The 18,688-nt window shown below is 41.4% G+C and overlaps 1 protein-coding gene across 2 annotated transcripts in view; it reads right to left on the reverse strand.

Annotated features, from left to right (window-relative positions):
* The window catches only part of adarb1b (adenosine deaminase RNA specific B1b), a 140,459-nt gene that overhangs the window by 82,408 nt on the left and 39,363 nt on the right, over nt 1-18,688 (reverse strand). The window contains exon 2 of one of the 2 annotated variants that reach the window (XM_039817907.1): nt 4,578-4,654. The exons of the other annotated variant lie outside the window; for it this stretch is intronic. The gene's annotated coding sequence lies outside the window, so the exon portion shown is untranslated. The remainder of the gene's footprint in view (nt 1-4,577; nt 4,655-18,688) is intronic. 2 annotated transcript variants of the gene reach the window in all.

Raw genomic sequence — 18,688 nt, forward strand, 5'->3', positions numbered from 1 at the left:
TGCTCCAATTCGTAACTCAGTCAAATCTGAACATGCAAGCATGGTACACATATTCTTAGGTCCAATGTGACTTCCGAGGACGCCATTATCCTTAGAACTCTAGAACTTGTTTGAGAATCATCACGTCCCAGTGATAGTTGTCCGTCCATGGGTACAATGCTAATAGCTAATTCAGCATACTTTAAATGGTGCCAGTGTGGTGGCCAAAAAGTACAGGTTGTCTGAGGTGAGACCCATAGTGTTCAACTTTAAATACCACTGTTGTGGGACATTATTTGCAGGTACTCACTAAATGTCAAATATTTAAAAATAATAATAATAATAATAATAGGATTACGGAGGGCAATATAATTTGCTACTGAACATAATTTAAACCTATTAATCATTTTAGGAGGCTGGAGCCCATTAAATGCTTCAGTAATAGAATCCCAAGCAATGTGGGGAGCAGTTTTAATGGACCTTCACTAATGTGGGTCAGTCCAGCAGGTTTGCTATCAAAATGTCAACAGAACCTCCATATTAAGTGGCAGAGGGGTTAGCCTAGGCATTAAATACAGTATATAAAGTAAAATGTTCTCTGGTGCAGTATTTTAAAACTGCCCCAGCTTGAAATGCTTGGACTAGAGTGAGAGACTGAAACAACATTAGCTAACAACTTGCCTAACATTTTAGCAATGGCCCTGGTTGCTGCTGATTGAGAAAAACACCGTGGTAATAGGTTCATAATATGTGGCGCTAAACATACAGTAAATACAGTGTGTGTGTGTGTGTGTGTGTGTGTGTGTGTGTGTGTGTGTGTGTGTGTGTGTGTGTGTGTGTGTGTGTGTGTGTGTGTGTGTGTGTGCATGCGTGTGAGCCAATGTGTGTGTCTTCAGACAGGGAAAAAGCAAAGATAAACTCAAATCTCGATTCAGACTTGTCCAGCGACACACAGTAGCAGGCCTTCTCTCAGCTTTATACATGACACCATGACACCTCAACACACAATCCCGAATTATAAAATCCTAGCTGTGGGACTAAAGGTCACCTTTCCAGCAGTTCGCATTTCATTGGTGCACTGCTTAGATGCACACACACAAAAAAAAAAAAACTCTGGCTCATGACACGATGAAATATTGCTGGCCTAGTTCCTGGTGGTAGAAAGATTAAATCATCTGAGGCAGCCGCCTTCGTAGCAGCAACAAGAAGAAGAAGAAGAAAAAAAAAAAGATCAAATAAGGTGTGTCATTATTGCACACAGCTCTCATCTTCCATCACTCAGTGAGGACCTGACACTATCATCTAGCGTATCACAGCCATCAATGTAACCTGCAACAGTGACACCAAGCAAAGTGTACTCAGGGCTGCGTACATTAGCAATAGCTGTTTTTACAGTGGATTTATGAAGTGGATGCTCTAAATGCTCAAGAAGAGTACCACAGAAACTGTTGAGGGATTGGCCGCTTCTCAGTTTTCCTCTCCAGATTTCCCCAGCTGGTTTTGCAAAAAACCTCTCCAACCGAAAAAGAATCTGCCCGGTTGGTTGACTCCGTCTTAATACATTTATAAAAAATATACCACTAGAGTGCCACAAGTTTGTCCGATGCCCGTCTCACTCTACTACCCAGCAGCAACGCAGCACACTGTGGCTGGATGAGCGCTGGCTGTCTCGCCAACACAGCACTAAATATTCATTACAATAATGGAAGCGAGGTGGACGCAGGAGGGGAAGATGCCATGTGCGGTGTGTTTCGAACCACACGGGCCACATGAATGCCGCTGCCTTAATCACACACAAATGTCAGCGCACACAGAGAACGGGACATTGGCTAAAAAGTCAGCATAACAACTAGGCCCTAAAGGAAATTTGCAGCAGGTTTCTGCTCGCATGTCTCCATGCGAAGGGCTGTTTTGCAGTTTGATGATGTAAGCAAACAAATGTGGGGTTACATCGCCAAATGCAACATACGTGGTGTGTGGTGTGTGTGTGGGGCTGATACAGAAGCTAATGCTGTCATGGTTTAAGGATGTCTGCTTTCTAAAGGAGTGGCGGATGAGGAAGACAGGCTGAGCTGACCACTGAACTGAACACGGTTCTATGCCTTTTTATACTTTTTCTCTACCTTTACCCTGGGAGAAAAAAAAAAAAGAAAAGAAAAGAAAAGTCTTAACAAGGACAGCATGGTGCCATCACCTGAGCGCCACTGAGCACAGCCCCCATGCAGCAACCTACGGTGATCAGAATCATCTCAAGGCGGCCCTCCTTCTCTACCTGACAGTTCCTTGCCCCGAGCACCCAGCAGGAAAATGGAGACTATTTAAGAGGGCTGCGAGGAGGGCGGTAAATGTCTCCTCTTGTCAATAACACCACAGGTGTCTGAGCTGTCCCTGGCTCTCCACGAACAATAACTGCTCCATTAAAATGTTAAAGACTCAGCCGAAGGGGCACCCGAGGGACTCTGTATTGCACTTACATAAAGTTGAGGGGCTTGCGGGCTTGCGAGAGACAGAATAAAAAAAGAATAGCCAAAGTTGATGCAGAAGAGAGATAGGGCTGGGCAATATATCAATATTATATCGACACCAATATAGGAGGCTAGATATGTGTTGTCTTTTCCTGGTTTTAAAGTCTGCATTACAGTAAGGTGATGTCACTTTCTGAACTTACTAGATTTTACTAGCGGTTTTATTATTTGCCTTTACACACTTAGTCAGTGTATCCACATTATTGGTGATTATTTATCAAAACTTTAATTCTGTTAATATTTTGTGAACGCACCAATAGTCAACCCAACAATATCTGCGCAATATCGTCATTGATGTATTTGGTCAAAAATATCGTGATATTTGATTTTCTTTTTTTTCATATCGCTCAGCTCTAGGACAAGATATTCTGACTTTCGGTTCCTGGCTTGCGCAAATATTCTCTATAACTAAGGACACGCTGCACCAATGGTATGAAACTGTATACACTTCCTGTCTCCTAAATGGCCATGGCCTCGTTTGTAAGAGTAGTGAACGTTGTGCGGATGGATGAAAAGTCATATTTGCATAATTTATTTCCATTTTCTTTTACAAACATTAGATATTTACGCAGCTTAAAGCCACAATCAGCATTACAAAAATGCGTTTGTCACAAGGTTTGTTAACGGTAGCTGATGTTAGCTTATCCGTGTTGCCAGAGTTTGTTCCGGACAGAAAGAGGTCTCAAACTAAGTCCATTTTCTCCGTATTTCTCCCCCTGAAAAATGCTGTTTTAGTGTCAGAATGTTCTGGAGATATGTAGGCTTGTGAAAAATGGATCGCGTATTTACCTTGGCGACTATGTGGCGAAAGAATTGGTTATAATCTGTGTCCACGTTCACTTCTCCCATTGGAATCATGACACTCAGGACCTGCCACTAGTGTCCTAAAGAGACGTGGCATGACACATGACACAGATACAGGAAAGTACTCTGAGTTGGGGCGTCTCGGTTCTAAAGCGTCTCTGGTTCAAGCTCCAAAAACACAAGATCCTACACACCCCATATTACAACTCTATAGCGCCTATTATTATACCCACCCTACCTGATAAACACCCACGTCTTTACAACTCCGTGACTTCGGTGTTCGGTTAAAATCTCAAGCCCAAGCCAAGATAAACATGAGGACATGCCTATGGATCATCAGGGTTATTTTTTTTCAGACTTTAGAAAGCTCCTCAGGAGCCACAGAGGATTATATACAACCATGTTCACAGGCCGAGTAGTACTCCCAGTCATCGTCATCAGAATGAGTCACCACAACATGAAGGCACAAATAGACACATATACATTCTGTATGCTCTATACACAAATGTATTTCCATGCCCTATAATTAATCATCCATACCCAACGGAGTAAGGGTTTTGAGATTGAGCCGAATTGGGGGTAAGTGGAGGAGACAGGCAAAGAGAGACAAAAAGAGAGGGAGGAAGACTCCAGGATCCCCTGATATTTGAGCCAATCTAAAAATAGCCACACTGGAGCGGAGGTATGAATTGTACTCCTCAAAGTCTTCAGACAACAAAAGGAACAAAAGAGAGAGCCAAAACTGCAAAAACTACACCACGGGTGATGTGAGTTGGCATCAGGTGCATGTATTAGTTACACCGCTGTTTATGAACTCTGTCTCATACTTAATATGAACCCTCTTCATTTCTGAGTGATTGGTAACCTTACTCCTCATTTGGCTCAACTGTCACTGGAGTAGCTCCAGGGTTGAAAGAGTCATGTAGTCAGCACACTGCAGCTTAGGCACAATTCTGACTTTGTTTTGCATATGAGATAGCAACGGCTCTCTGTTGACAAGAGCAGATTCTGTTCTCAATTATCGGTTATCCTGTTGTCAAGTGTGCACAGTATATCAGCCAAATTGTCCCTTAAAAAAACCTCTTCAGCACGTTGTCTTTTTTGTTCCGTTATTGCACTTCTGTCTTCTCCGAGCGTACTCCCTGAAATGCATCCATGTTACGATTTATCTGCAATGTTGCTCATCTAGTAATCCCACGGTTGCACCGGTTTGTCACATTGTGTATTAGTGCCAGCTAAATGCCTGAAATGCCACAGTTCTGAACTCACCGTTCCACTGAGTAGTCGAGGGGGAAAGGTGTTTTATTTGCCAATCCTTTAGAATCCCCAAAGGCCGCACGCTGCGCCTGCAAGAAAGAAAGTAGATCATTAATATATGTGTGATGTGGCTCTATATATAAAGTATTATGAACTAGTTCATAGAGTATAAAGTCTATGGAGTACGTTAATGTCTTAAAAATAAATATTAAATAATAGCTAAATACATATCTGAAAAGATCTTTCTTCGAATATGGCATCAAAAAATATTGAATTAACGTACAAGAGTCTGGTTTAGAGTCATTCTGCATAAAATCCTCTGTACTCAGACACCCTGCTTTTAATAGTGTAGTGCTGAAATAAGGCTTGACTGGTGTCAGGCACAGGGTGTAGGATTTCTTAAAAGGAGCTGACATGTGACTTTTTTTGAGGCACATTCGACCCAAAGCGGCAATGAAACAAGGCCAAGAATCTCCGCAGGCGGTCAGTCGGACGTCACGGATCACCACTACATAAGAAGAACCCGCTGGCCAACACCCTCCTGACCCTGCCCCGGGCCTCTCGACTCAAACCAGCACCAAACACGTCAATACCACAACAGAACAGCATTTGCAGAGTGGCAGTAAACAGCCAAGACAACCACAGAGGTGTGGGGAAAATGAAGCAGATGCTGCCCCATTGTCCAATCACATTAGGGATAGTGATCCACTGTCACAGGCACAAGGACAGAACACTAAAAAAAAAGGGAGGTGACGCTGGCAAGGTTTAGCATGGAGTGAACCTAAAGGCCAGGACACACCAGCCAGAGGGCCGACCGTCGACAGAAAAGCCAGTCGAGATGATCAGTCGGGTCCCCGAGGTCCAAAGAACTGCCTCGGGACACACTGAGGCGACACCGACTTGAGAAACGTAATAAGTCTCCATAGCAGCAGGTGGCGCTACTCTGTATTGTTGCCCAAGAAATGAAAACCGGCAGCTGATTGGACGAACGCGTCACATGGGTTTGTTTTCTCCGGAAATTCAAAGCCAGACTGTCATGGCGGCTCGTTCAGAATACAATCTCATATTGTACTAAAATAGTTCACTGAAACGTGTTTCTGAAAACATTTTAAGAGAGAAATAGGCCGTGCAGTTGCTGAATCTGTCTTCATTTCAGATCAACAAAGATTTTGAGAGACTCTAGTCACGCTCATTCCGCTCGCCATTTCCGGGTGAGTCCCGACTGCCCTGCCTCCGACTGAACAAGTCAGGTCGGCCAAAATGAACGCCGACAGCCCCCCAGACGGGACGCACCGAACAGACTCGAGTCACTGACCTCGCCAGACTGTCCAACGGCCGATTATCGTCCCCGTGTGTCCCGGCCTTAAGTCGCACATTTATGTGAATACCAAGTAACATATATGAGCAATGGAAGATCATGCACCAGTATTATCATTAAAAAAAAAAACTCTGAACAAACCTCACGAATACAAATAAATCAAGATTCTTTAAACCAATACCTTATACTTTACTTTAGCAGGTCTACGCTGAAAAGAGTTGGCTTGTCCCTTTGAAAAGAAAAAAAAAAAAAACCCTGTGGGGTGATTGTTGCAGACCATATGGTATCTGCTTGGGCATATGGGCAACTTGGTTGCAAAAAAAAATAAAATAAAAGACACTGTGTCTCCCGCATCCTCCTATGTCCTGTGGATGTGTGTGTGTGTGTGTGTGTGTGTGTGTGTGTGTGTGCGTGTGTGTGTGTGTGTGTGTGTGTGTGTGTGTGTGTGTGTGTGTGTGTGTGCGCGTCATCTGTATTCAAGACATCCACCAAGGTGCTCTACACCTCCCGGAGCTGCCACAAGGATCTCTTGCACAGAAGTCACCTACTTAAGTTAGCTTCAATTTACATATTTTGCCTTGCAACATGTGCATGTGGCTTTCAAGTGAGTTCAGAAACTGTAACCAAGAGCATATAAGGCTTACATATTTTAAGCATACAGTGCACACAGCTCTTCATATTCACACTCATATTTCTTAGATGTGTCCGGCTCACACATCCTAGCTTTGATGTAACGTAGCTGAAACTGGCCTTGGAAGGATTCTGTGAAACATATATACCAATATATGAGGAACATCCTTCTTTTCTACAATCTTGTTACATTTCCTAACCCTACACAGCATGTACCAGCTTTGAAATTCATTTTTTTTCTTTACCATCCCTTTCCAGTTGTGTGGCTTGACGTGAGCTAAAGGCAGTAATGTCTCTGGATCGTCTACGTACTGTATGTACAAGAGAGATGTGGTTGGGGTTTTGTTAATAAAATGTACATTTGTTACACAAGTCAGCTGTGAGTTGTGCTATGACTCACCTTGTGTTTTCTCTCTCTCTCTCGTGTCTTGTGACCAAGTAATGTAACAGAAGAGGAGGACGGGCTACGCATGCAGGCCTAGTCTTTAAGGGCATAAGTGTGCACTGCCAATTAAGCAGTAGTGAATACACATCCATTTTAGTTTAAGAACATTCAGCCACAACTACTATCTGCTCTGGGGATTCTGCCGTGCCTCCTCCACTAACTATCAAGAGCAGAGGGAAAAAAAATGAATCCAAGGGGCTAGTGCTGACAGCAGAGGTTAACTATAAGAAGGTCCGCAGTGAAACAACCCCGTAACAAGCCGAAATCTCATTATAACACTGCATCGAGACGCACTCTTTTGCTGAAATGGAGGGGAATGACTTGTGTCCCATAGATGACACTTGCTTCCCTCCAGCAGTAGCAAAGAATCTGCATTATGTGCTCCATCCTGACAGTCGTTTCCACTGTGCCTGCTAAGTCTGTTTAATAAATCTAAAAATCCTCAGCAGCTGCAAGTCTTATTGAATTCAGCCCCTGATTCAGTGCTTTTTACACAGACTCTGCATTCTCTCCAACTACCGCTGCTCTTCCACATGAGCAGCCAAACACGGCGGCAGATGTCAATCACGATACATTAAAGACAACAGCCGGTAAGCAATTTAGCGTTGATGACTCATGGAACAAAACGCATGGGTTGCCGATTCTTAAATTAGCTTTGCACGTCACTTCTTAATTTGTGAAACCTGAAGAGAAATATGTTTTGTTTTGTTTTTTTCTCCAAAGTGTCGACTGCTGTTAATGGAGCCTGCCCTGAGCTAATCCAAACTTTCAACACAGCGCAATTAACCCCGATTCCAGAGAGTGAGAAAAACAGTTCACTTGCATTTCTGTTCTGCCATCACATTTCCCAGGGGCAGAAAGCCAAAACATTGTTCAATGATCTGTGTTTCTCGCTTTCAGTTAGTTAAGAAGCGATGCTATTGCTACCAATTAGAAAACAACAAGTGCAATATTGGTTCATCAGTGGCTTCAATATAGGCTACATCCTCAAATCATCTGCAGTCTCACATAAAGTGCTCATATTATGCTTTTTGGCTTTCCCCTTACCTTTATTGTGTCATATATTTTTTTTGGGCACGTTATAGGTTTACAAAGTGAAAAAGCCCAAAGTCCACCCCAAAGGGACTTACCATCTCCAACAGAAAACACTGTTCACAAACTGCTCCAAAAATCTCTATTGTAGTCCAGCCTTTACTTCAGAGACAAACGTGCGTCACTTAGTAACACACGTTATAATGCTCGCCTAGCTGCTAGCGTGGCACACCCTCATACTCTGCTTCTGACTGGCTAGTAGTCCTTACATAGGTACTGAGCATGTGCGACTCCCAACAAAGATATATAGGATAGATAGGGATAGAAGTGAGATGTCTCACTCTGTAGCTAAAACAGAGAGCTCAACGCACAGGGTGAAAAGAGGAGCTGCAGCAATGTGCAGTGCAACAAAAGTATGGTGTTTTTGAAAAATTAAACCATGTAAACCTATTGTGGTACAACCTCTAAATACAATTATGAACCTGAGGATGAGCATAATATGAGCACTTTAAGACCATGATTAAGCCTCTCTCTGGTTTGTTTTTTTCTTCTGTAAGGTTGAGAAAATAAAACAAAGATAATAGCTCACTGAGATATTAGATGCATATTTTACAGAACACTTTGCAGACCAAACTGCTAAGAATGCAGTCAGTGTTACACTCCTCTCTTCTGACTGTCATTTTGACAGTACGACTCAGTGAAGGAAGACTTGCAGTATATGTATGTTGTCTCTGAAGCATTATCTCTTTAATATCAATCAATATTAAGTCAAAATGTATGTTTTCCCTTTTTACAAAGTTGCTGACTCCTCCCTCTGAGTGTCACACGCTTATGGTCAACACTGGTCTAACAGCACGTATCTCCACATCACAAATCTTAATATTCTCGGACAATTATGTACAATAATTACTTGGTGCAATAATTTATCAGCTACATGTACAAAGCATGTATTTATTCACTGCTGCTACTTATATTCACACTGTACTCATTCATGTTCTTACTGTATTTATGTTGACACTACTGCACTACAACAGAATTTGTACAATCCATTTGAAACAATATTTTAAACCTAAACTACTCACTTACTTTAGGGGTGGGGAAAAAATCGATACAGCATTGTATCGCAATATTTTCCGTGCAATACTGTATCGATACACAGACGCCAAGTATTGATCTTTTATTACATATGTGTTGGTCAGTTTGTCTGCTTGACACAATCCCATTTTGCAGCAATAAAATTGAAGTGAGCTGAACAAACAGAGAAATGCATCTTTTTAGATAAAACAGATGTTGACAAAGTTTCTTTTGGGGACATCATTTGAAATTTGGAAAATTTTGAAGTTGGAAAAAAGCCAATAAATATTGCAATATTTTTATATCGTGACATAAGTATCGTGATGATATCGTATCGTGAGGCCTCTGGTGATTCCCACCCCTAACTTACTTCTACTTAACATTTTTATTTATTTATTACTGTAGCTATACACTTTATACACTTAGTGACCTGCTCTTTTCTTACTCGTATTTTAACTTGAATTGGACTGTGAGCAACTGCAACTAAATAATTTCCCTGAGGAGATAATAAAGTATTCTGATTGCTTGCTATACAGTAATTGGTTAGGACTTGCTATTATGATTTTATGTTCAAATAAAATAATTTAAAAAACCATAGACGTGCTCCAAGGCCACGCCCAGATGTCCACAGATGTTCCACAGCAACAACAACAAAAAAACTCATCTGTGACCTGTGAACGGAAACACTTGTCATCTACGACAATTAATATTTCTGCATGGCAATCTGAGGTATTTCTAACTGACTGGCATTGGCATTGGCTCTGTAAAGCTGGTTTTACTCCTGATCCTTAGTTTATGGTGTCCTGTTGCATCAAAAACACAGTGACCTTCTTTTAAACACTGGATCTCTTTCCTAACAGACGGTGTTAGTGAGCTGGCAAATGACTCGTGGCGCGCACAAGTACAAAGGCAGACTTCAATTACAATTAATGATGAATGGTAGTGTAAGCTGGCAAGCGTAAACTTCCTTTAATTTTATATGACCTCTTTCAGTAACATCTCAGTGACCCTGACAGTTATTACCCACTGTTGCATACAGATGTATTTGTGAGAATGATCACCCACTATATGTTTTATCTACTGTTCTCCTTTCAAATCCCTCTGAAAGATGCTACTTAATTTGACACCTTGAACTTCAATATATCAAAAAAAAAACCATACTACATCAAGATTCTGCATTTAAATTAGTGCTACAATTCTCTTTGAAAAGTGCGACATATTTCAGCAGTGAAACTGACGGGCCAGATGATGCTGATAGATGAATGCAACAAACTTCAGCACGCTTCTACATCATTATGCAGATGGCGTGACAGCTGATGGCTTTTTGGGCCTGTTGGCTGCCAAAAAGCCTTCACTTCTTAAAAAAAAAAAAAAAAACTGAAATCGGGGATTAGGATGAAAGTCACATAGTGGGGAGGTTTGTGAGGGAGAGAGGCGAATGACTCATTCTCGCTTACTCAAAATGCTGCTGCAAAAGGTATCTTTGGGGAATTAACATCTAGTCAATCCAATTGAGCTGCTCAGCGGCCAATATCAGAAAGCCATAAATGTGAGTGGCTGCGGGAATGTAAATTGTGCAGGCGGTGCTACGAATAGGCCTGCATGGTCAGCAAACCTTTCCTGGTTAAAAAAAGTTTTTAAGATAAAGGTCGCAGCATAAACCCCTCTGCAATTTGAATTAAGGGCATGTGATCAAAAGTGCCTTGTTAGTGTCAAAATGTGACATGAGCGCAATACCGATGCAACACCAGTTTGAAGTGTGATGTGTCAACTGAGAGTCATAATGAAATGCTTTAAGAACAAAGCACTAAGCCAAGTCTTTTTTTACAGGAATGAACTATCCTGAGGATGAAGGAAAAGAGGGATTCGAAACTCTAATGTGTGTTTGCAACACTCTTTCTGTAGCCAATGCAGTTAGCACCCCAATGCCTATCTTATTTCTTTCTCCTTTGCGACTGTCTACCCATGCACCTTTCTTTTTCCTGACCCATCTTCTTTTCTTGCTTGCTCCAAAAAACATTTGACTCTTTTGACACCTCTGTTGACAGCTTGGTGCATCTTGCCAGCGCACAAGGCAGCAAAAGACACGTTTCAGCCCGACCCCCACAAGGAGCTACAGAAGATTCGGTTTCAGCTGATGCTTGACTAAAAGCCAAAAGAAGGCATTAACAAAATGTAGGGCCGACAGTCTAAAGTATTACCATTGCAAATAAGGCCAACACTATATCAACCATTTTATTGACTTATAAGAAAGTGAAAACAACCAAAAAGGTCCCTTTTTCAGTCACATAATTAATGTTTTGCATTTTTGATTGTTTTTTTGATTCATTAACTCAAAGGCAATTGAGCCGACCCTTGCTCAATTCAATTCAATTAAATACACTTAGGGGTTTTGCCTCTTCATCCTGACCTGGAGCCATAGACTGTAAAAAGAATGGACGAAGCTTCCGGGTCTGAAAAGTGGGGCCAATTTAGAATTCTTTTCAACCTGCATTCTATCTAATTTCGAGCAGGGGGAAACTCCACTGTTTGCAAAAATAAGACAGTTTCTATGGAAGTCTATGGGGAAATGACCCTACTTCTCTCTTGATTTATTATTTCAATAAACATTTTTATAATGAGTTTATGGTCTTTTTTGCTAGTTTCAAGTCTTCTTCGATACAGCATCGTGTTTATTTAGTACGTTATGGTCCCATTTATTTAAAAATTGACGATAAAGCAGGGATTGCTTTAGGGCGTGGCTACCAACAAGCTGTTAATTAGAACCATAACAGAGGCTTAGCAATGCGTGTCCACGATCGAAAAACGGCAACTTTCCCTCTTTAGCGTTTAGCTTAGCGCAGCGCCACTGCAACCCTAAAAAACACCGGCTTGGCTGCTTCATTCGCCCCAGCTCCAACCTCCCATCAAAACTAGTCACGTCCGGTTTCAAAACCAAGATGCCAAATGCAAAGCTTCAAGGCGGCAGTCCACAAACCAATGGGTGACGTCGCCGATGCTACGTCCATTATTTTTACAGTCTATGCCAGTAGCGTATGGTGGCTAATTTTAGATGGTGTTAGCAAACTTTTGATATAGGTTAGTTGCTGTGTAACTGACACCATTGAGTTAGTTTGTTGACTTTATAAATGGTTATCTACTTGGGCTACTATTACACTACGTTTTAGCATTTTTTCTATTCCTGTATTTGCCAATTGTGGCCACAGTGCTACTGATGACACAAGTTAATATCATCACAACTAGCTCGTTTGACCACTGACCAAACACTGCTTGCACAGCTACTGTTGTCATAGCACTATTAAAGTATTGTCACAACAATAATAACTCCACGGTATTTCCTTGAAAGCACAACTGTTCATTACACCTTGTTGTACACCTCGATATTGAAGAGCAACTCTTGACATTACTACAAAGGCTAAATGTTGTGGAAACTACGTACGCCTGAGAGTCACTTTGCATTTTCTCACTCTGACACGGACTACACATACTGTACACACACAAACGCAAAGACACACATTCAGCCTGATTAACCCTCCGGCTTTGGTACACAGTATAGATTATGAGTCACAACCACTCATTAGAAGAGGACTAAACAGAGCGGCTGCATTAAACGAGGTCACGCTTGGTTGACTGACTCCATCACATACATTGTAACCCCACATTGTCACCGTGGGCAAAAGTGTTCGTGCATCCGTGTGTATATCTGTTAAGGCCATGCATAAGACCCATGCATTTTGCTTTGAGCACAGGCAATGAACTTTAAAAAAATATCTGGATACCAGTAGTCGGGTATACTCCTTTATTTTGCTCTTCTGTGTTTATTGCAGATTCTGCAATAAACCCAAGCTGTTTTTATTTTAACCGTGACTGTATGATAAACTAGTTAACAGTGATAAAAACTGCAAATGGTTTGTCGTAAAAGATGTGTAAATGTATTTACACATGTATTATTATTATTATTATTGCACAATTAGTAGAATACATTTTTATTTTATTTTTGTATTTTTAGTGTAGGTGCTGCTGCCAGTCATGTGATGGTGACACTGTTGAGAAAAACAAATATCTTCATCATTATCAATTAAACTCTGAACAAGACAGAGTCTACAGCCACGCTTGCTCTAAAGCCCCTGACACACCAACCCCACGGCCGACCGTTGGCAGAAAAGGCAGTCGGACTGATTAGTCGGCTCCCCGAGGTCCAAAAAGTGCCTCAGAACACACTGAAGAGACGCCGACTTGAGCGTGTAATACGTCTCCATAACAGTAGGCGGCGCTAATCTGTATTGTCGCCCAAAAAAATTAAAACCGGCAGCTAATTGGACGGTCTGGTTGCTCCGGGAATTCAAAGCCAGACTGTCATGGCGGCTTGTTCAGAATACGATCTCATATTGTACTAAAATAGTTCACCGAAACATGTTTCTGAAAACATTTTAAGCGAGAAATAGGCCGTGCAGTTGCTGAATCAAACTTCATTTCAGATCGACAAAGGTCAGTTTAAAAGATTTTCGTCAGATTTTGAGAGGCTCTAGTCACGCTCATTCCGCTCCCTGTTTCCGGGTTAGCACTCTACCAATCAGATGGCTCATTTGAGTCCGACTGCCCGTCCTCCGACGCAACATCTCAGGTCAGCCAAAATGAAGGCCGACGGCTCCTTGGACGGACGACGGCACGGAGCACACCGAACACACTGGAGTCACTGACCTCGCCAGACTGTCCGATGGCCGATTATCGGGTTGGTGTGTCACTGCCTTAAGAGGCTGCACTTAGGCCATGCAGTGCTTTATGCCAACATGCTAACATGCTCACAATAACTGTGCTAACATTCTGATGTTTAGCAGGTTTAATGTTCCACCCTAGTTGAGCATGTTCACATGCTAACATTAGCCAATTATCACTAAACTCAAGTACAGATGGGAATGTTTTGCAGACATAAGGTCGTAAACATAAAGTATTATGAATAAAATTGTGACCTGATGATGGCGCTAGAGCTAGAGGAAAAGTTGATGAATGTGTGTAAAAATCTTTCATGGTAATATTTTTAACAGGTATTTCAGTCAGGTCCAAAGTGGTGCACCAAACAGCTGACAATGCCATCCCTAGAGCCCTGCTGCTAGCATGGCTAAAAACAATACCATTCTAAGACAAGGATGGAGGTAAAAAACAAAGCCTGGAACTTGTACTTTCCACTTTGAAATTTAAATATTGAAATTTGTTCTGACTCTAAGTGAACAACTTTCTGATTAGCATGGTATAAACTTGGCAAATACAACACATGGGTTCAGTTAGCCAACATCCTCTGTGGCCTGGAGGGTTTAGCACTCGCTCTTCCTGCACAAGTACCACATGTAAACACAGACATGTGAACACAGAACTAATTCAAATATAAAACAGACCAGTCAGATTCAAATCTGGGCTCAATGGATTAGTGTGTCTATGCAAACATTAACCTCATAATCAACAAAACCAAGAATTAAAGTAAGGTAATAGGGACTGGTTTGAATCTATCCATCCTTCTGTTCGTCTGTAGGTCAAAAACGTATATTTAGATTTACACACATTTACTTTAACCTTGTTAAGCAATAGGGCTGCCCAATATATCACCATTTTATTGAAATCGCAATATGGACTAGTTCAATATCCAAATCGCAGGAGGGGCACAATATTTGTTAAAGGCAAAATATGTGTCAAACAATTCTGAATGAAGTATTGTGGTGCTGCAGAGACGTCCCGGCCTACAAATCCTATCCTACAGACTAAAGAAAAAAGCGGTTTGGTACAGATCCTCGCACAAATCACACTATAATCATTTGAATTTTAATTATTTTCAATGAAAATGAGAATAATGATACAAAAATGATCATTCCCTCCAATATCGTGAATCATACCGTCATTTTCCTAATATCACGCAGCCCTATTAAACAAGGTTACAAACAAGTCTACAAACACGTCAAATGTTGGAAGGGCTAAAATCCCTTTAGAATTGCTTTTATTTGGACCCATTTCAGTCATGGTCATCAGTTTTTCCTGGTGACACAACCCTCCAGACTATACAATACTCCAGTGTTTCCTCTATGTTGATTTGACCGTGCGGCCCCCCATGACAACACGGTGTTCGGACCTGCCCCCACTGCTAAAAAAAATCCTAAAGGAAACACTGTACTCATTTCACTATGACGACCCATCGAACTAAATTTATAATGCCGTTTGACAGCAGTGGACTAAGGGCCTAGAGCTACCTAGAACATAATTGCTGGGTGTTGAACAGGTGAGCTAACTTTAGAAGAAAGTCAAAAAGATATAATTCACAGAGCGGAGACAGGGTCAAGTCTCAATATGACGATCAGAGAAGGACGGAGAATGAGGAGGAGAGGTATACCGTAAGCAGTGAGGCGACAGAGTTCTGTGCAGTAGAGAAATAATGCTTGCATAATACATTCAAGCTGTAAAGCTACTTAGGGCACATTTTCTTTACCCCTCTCTTACGTCACCTTGACGTCTTTTATTCTTATCGTATTTTGCAGAAGTGTATGTAATTTCAAATTAACAAATATGTTTAGGAATCTGTCCATTGGAATACTGATTTATGTGCTCATACAGTATGAAGGTCCGAGAACATCTACTGTTGTGAACATGACTTCAGCCACCTCCAGGAGTTACACATGTACATCGCTCCCATCCACGTCTATTTAATACTGAAATACTGAAATAGTAAAGTAGTTACTTTTATTGACGACGGCTTTTCTAAATGCTTGACTTTGGGTGGCAGCCAAATGCAGAGTGCATCAGTTGGGATTGAACTATTTCCTAAAGTTAAAGGTCAGCACAAATGTCAGAGTAGAGGGTGTAGGTTGGTGTTTTATTTTTGTCAAACCTGGACAACGTGACGATGCCTAGTCTAAAAACGTATTATACGTGACTGAACAAACAATGAATAAATTAATCTTTACTGTCCGTATAATACAAGCTATTCCACGAGGCAGACATAGACACAGATCTGAAACATTGTAAAGAATGGAAACCACATCATTTGAAAATCTACATGTAACCACAGTATTAATCATCATATCAATCCTATCCCCAACTGGGCCATCCCAACAAACACTAGTAATGAACATTCTTTCACAACAATCAATAGGTAAACTTCAGCGAAGAAGCTCACGAATAGCGGCTCAGTCTGGCTGCTGACCAACTGACCAAACATAATATGCTTTCATAACTAATAAATATGATGACAAGGCTCAGAGTCTACAGCCGTGCTAACACCTCTGTGAGGCTGTACTAACAACATTGGCATGCTAACATACTCGCAACAACAGCATGCTAATGTTAAACAAGCATAATGTTCCCCATTTTAATTTACCATGTTAACATATTAGCATGCTAACATTTGCTAATTAACACTAAACACAGAGTACAGGTGAGGCTGATGGGAATGACATTAGTTTTGCATGTATTTCACCGTAAATCTAAAGGAAAATTGAAATTTCTACCTGATAATGATGAAAGGTTTTCTGAAAATTCATCCTGAGGAGGCCCATTCATGTGTGTATCAACTTCATGGCAATCCATTCAATATCTGTTAAGATATATTTTGGTTCGGATGAAAGTGGAGGACCAACCAAGCAACTGACTGATAGACCAACGTTGCTTTCTCTAGAGCTGCTAGCATGGCTTGAAAATGGGTTCTACATGTTGTTAAAAAATGATGATGAAATGCAAATCAAATGTCTAATTATTGTGATTATGAAACATTTCTTCAGATGTTCCAGGCACTGAAAGGGAATTTGTTTTGATCTACATGCAACACTGGGAGCTGTGTGACAGCGTAGAGCATGGTGCCAACAGAACATATGGAAACCAGTAAGGAAGAAGGAGCAGGGAGCTGTGATGTGGCCTGGTTGTGGTGACGCATCATGTCTGGGAGACTATTTTCAAACAGCTTCCATTTACAAGCCAGCCCCACCCTTAACATCCTTGCCAACTGCACTGGCCACTAGTTAGTGACACAGATTCCTTTGACTAGGGTCTCGCACCCAGTCAACAACAGACCCTTTTGTCATTATTATCAGCTTTACTGTGATTTCACAACTGGCAGCTATAGGAATGGCATCCCAAAATGTGTCAAGACACAGAATAGAAAAACACTGAGTGTTTTGTGGGTGAGAGGGTAAGAATATGATCTGTGCATGTACGCCCGTAAGGTATGCCAAAGGCGAAAGCGTGGCTAGTAATGAATAATGCAGAAACGCATATACAAAAATAAACGTGAATGTACAGTACGGGTCAAGGGGGTAAAGAAGAGGGTGGTGGAATTGAAGCAAACACAGGAACCACAAGTATCAACAACAAATAGGTGGAGCTGGTCCGATTGATGAAGGACAGATTGAAACCTGGAGAGATTTTATGTTTTTGTCCTCATGTCCACTCTCAGACCCTGCAGAATTCTCACTGAGATAATTCCCTTAAAGAAAGTGTAATGCAGCAGGGTTTCCTGAGCCATCAGCTTTTTTTCTCCCCTTCCCTCTCTTCTTTCTTTCTTCCTTCCTTTCTTATTCATTTGATGTGCTTCCTCCTAATCTTCCCTGGGCTGCCGACCTCACAGAGACAGAGGACACACTCAACCATTCAGCCATTGCTACGCATTCTCATAGCAGTGAAAGCTCTCCTTGTTCACTGTGCTTAAGTGTTTGCCCCTGTGTGTGTGTGTGTGTGTGTGTGTGTGTGTGTGTGTGTGTGTGTGTGTGTGTGTGTGTGTGTGTGTGTGTGTGTGTGTATTTTTAACAGTATAATTTGCTGCATGATATCAGCTACTAAGGGAAGATTTTCTACATCCAATCCAATGCGATGCTGAATTACAATTCTGTAACTGTGTGCAGTGCTCTACCCAGCTATATTTTGCTACTCATGAATGGGAAACATAGTGATTCGGCAATGAGTGTTGTTCAGTCAATAGCTTAAAGTGAAAAGTCACCCATTTCTCAAACAAATCTGTCCCCCCCTTGGAACCGCCTGGCCTGGCTGGATCACGTCAAATGACTTCTTACCTTGGATGCATATGTGGCATGCTCATCAATGCAGTACACAATGAAATGGCAACATGACAACAGAAATATGAAGGCACCTTATTTAATAGTACTTAGCCCAGGGAGCTTCCATTTTTTAAGTAATGCTTTTTTTTTTTAAGAAAAAAAAGCATATTGTATAATATTCTGTTTAGCAAGGATTTTGCTGCTATGTTCTATGTGCACAGACAAACAGGCATCTCCTGCCATCACCAAGGTAGCATTTATTTTTAGATTATTTACCCCAATTTTTGCAACCTTGAGTGTCTGAACTCAGAAATCTGTTAGACAAAGCCCCTTCTGCCTGAGTCGTGAGCATTTTGTCTTTCCCTAGCAGCCACATTTTTCTTTGTTGTCATCGTTATGGTTGATGTAGCATATGTGCACTCATTTTCATCCCCTGCCATAAAGTCTAACTGAACTCTGAGTAAGATTGGTGGCTGTTTGTGAAACTCAACAAAAAAAAAGCAGTCAACAGAAATGATTCGAGTCACCTGAATGGAGACCGTCAAGCTCTCAATTTGCATCATATTGCCAGCTCCGTGGCTGTTAATGACACTAA

The sequence above is a fragment of the Perca fluviatilis genome, chromosome 12 (genome assembly GCF_010015445.1).
Source record: "Perca fluviatilis chromosome 12, GENO_Pfluv_1.0, whole genome shotgun sequence".
Lineage (NCBI taxonomy): Eukaryota > Metazoa > Chordata > Actinopteri > Perciformes > Percidae > Perca > Perca fluviatilis.